The sequence below is a fragment of the Parus major genome, unplaced genomic scaffold (assembly GCF_001522545.3).
Source record: "Parus major isolate Abel unplaced genomic scaffold, Parus_major1.1 Scaffold443, whole genome shotgun sequence".
In the NCBI taxonomy this organism is placed as follows: Eukaryota; Metazoa; Chordata; class Aves; order Passeriformes; family Paridae; genus Parus; species Parus major.
In genome coordinates, this window is record NW_015379347.1 from 3440 (window position 1) to 5505 (window position 2066).

Below are 2066 nucleotides of genomic sequence, written 5' to 3' on the forward strand. Positions count from 1 at the left end.
GGATTTTTTCCATGGAAAAGGCTGTCAGGGTTTGGAGCTGCCCAGGGAGGTTTGGAGTCCCCATCCCTGGAGGTGTCCAGGGCCCTGGTGGGGATTGGTCCCAGCTTGGACTGGGAGATCTTTCCCAGCCTCAAACCTTCTGGGATTCTGCAAGTCCCCCAGCCCTCACTTGGGCAGCTCCAGCTCTGTTTCCAGGTGGGACCTGAGCCAGGTGGCCAATTCCAGCCATGAATCCTGGCTGGGGGAAGGAAAATCCCAGAGTCACGGGAAGAACCACGTGAAGAACGAGGAGTGAACGCTCCCCGGTGACTCAGCAGGGCCCGGGGGATGATAAACCTGACCCACTGACCTACATTTGACATTTATTTCCCCCTGTTCCTGCCCAGGCTTTGGCTTCCTGGCTTCTCCTCCCTCTGCCATGGGGGCAGAGCTTCCAGGGATCCCGACCCCATAGATCTTCACTCCCAGGGCCCCGAAAAACCAACCCAGCCACCCCACAGAGCAGGCTCCAGGCAGGGAGAGCATTGGGAAGGCTCCTCTGAGGAGAACTGAGTAGAACTTCCCATGTGGAAAAACGTGGATGGACTCCCACATTCCCAGAGGAGTAGCAGGAGCTCCGTGTTTTAGGGATTGTCCACACATAAACACCTTCAGGAGAGGTGCTCATACTCCTGTCCCACCCTGCTGAGCAGGAGAATTCCACTCAGGGCTTCGGATCTCCTGGCTCCAACCCATTCCTGCCTCTCCAAACCAGGGAAAGGTTACGTGGATGAAGTCAAACCCACAGAAGATGAAGGCTGGGAAAACTTCTGGAACCAGCTCCTGAGGAACAGGGTGGGAGCCCCGACATCCCTCCAGGAGAGGTGAATCCAGAACAAAGCCCTGGGGAAGGGGTGAAGCCCAGGAGAAGGAAATGGGGAAATCCCTGCGGGATGGAGGGAAAGCAACCAAGGAAGTTTTTTTTTCCCCCAGCTCTCTCCAGAACTTTGCATTCCCCAAACCAGTGAAAGAGGAGGATAAACTCCCTTTTTTCCCCCCCAGCATTCCCACAGGGAAGGGCTCTCCCCGGAGCACCCACCTCGTGGCGAGAGGCCGCGGCGCGGTGCAGCGGCGTGAGCCACACCGTGTCCTTCGCGTTCACATTAGCACCTGTGGGGACACACAGCAGCTCAGGGGGGATCCAGCGCCCCAAAACACCCCAAAAAACCCCTCAGCTGCCTCTCCCTGCAGCCCAGAGCCCGACACGAGGCAGGGAAAACACCCACAGGGCTCTGCAAATCCCAAATCTTGTTTAGCGAGGCCTTGGCTGGGAATTTTCCCGGTGTTTATCCCTGTTGGGGTCACGCAGGATCACGGCAGCCTCGGGGTTCCCTCTCTCCTGCCGGTGTCCTGAGGCTCCAGAAGGTGAGGAGCAAATGAGGACACTCAAAATTCCACACACAGGGCTCAAGCACAGAGTTTTTCCGGAGAGTGACGGGTGACACAACCCAAAACTGAGCAAAACCCCTTGGATTTTAGGGGATTTTCTCTGGAATTGCCCTTCTGAGCATCCCCCTCCTCCAGCACCACACATCCCCCTCCTGGCTCTGTCTCCACCTTGGCTATTTCGGTTCCAAGATGTGGAAAGCTCTGAGGATTATGGCACCATTCCCTAATCCTCTCCTGGCTGCCACCCCGTGAGCTCGGGGTGGCTTGGAGGGAAGCAAAGCCCATGCTGAGGTTTGGGGGGGATCGGGGGCTCATCCCTGGCTCTCACCTGACAGGATGAGGAGCTCGAGGATTGCAACATCTCCGATGTAGGCAGCAGCATGGAGGGGAGTCCGGCGTTCTTGGTCCTTGGGGGGCAGAGAGAAAATCCATCCGTGAGCTTGGAGAGCAGGGAAAGGCTGGGAAAGGGCTGGGAGAGGGCTGGGAAAGGGCTGGGAAAGGGCTGGGAGAGGGCTGGGAAAGGGCTGGGAGAGGGCTGGGAAAGGGCTGGGAGAGGGCTGGGAAACAGCAGGAAAGGGCTAGGAAACAGCAGGAAAGGCTTGGAGAGGGCAGGGAAAGGCTGGAAAAGGGCTGGGAAA

The 2066-nt window shown here is 57.9% G+C and overlaps 1 protein-coding gene and 1 long non-coding RNA gene across 2 annotated transcripts in view; one reads left to right on the plus strand and one right to left on the minus strand.

The window, feature by feature from the left end:
- The window catches only part of LOC107199121 (ankyrin repeat domain-containing protein 1-like), a 7011-nt gene that overhangs the window by 3106 nt on the left and 1839 nt on the right, over window positions 1–2066 (minus strand). The gene's annotated exons all lie outside the window — the stretch shown is intronic.
- On the plus strand, window positions 570–1840 carry LOC107199125. Its single transcript, XR_001519168.2, has 3 exons — window positions 570–659; window positions 755–863; window positions 1764–1840. It is a non-coding gene; the product is annotated as an uncharacterized LOC107199125 (long non-coding RNA).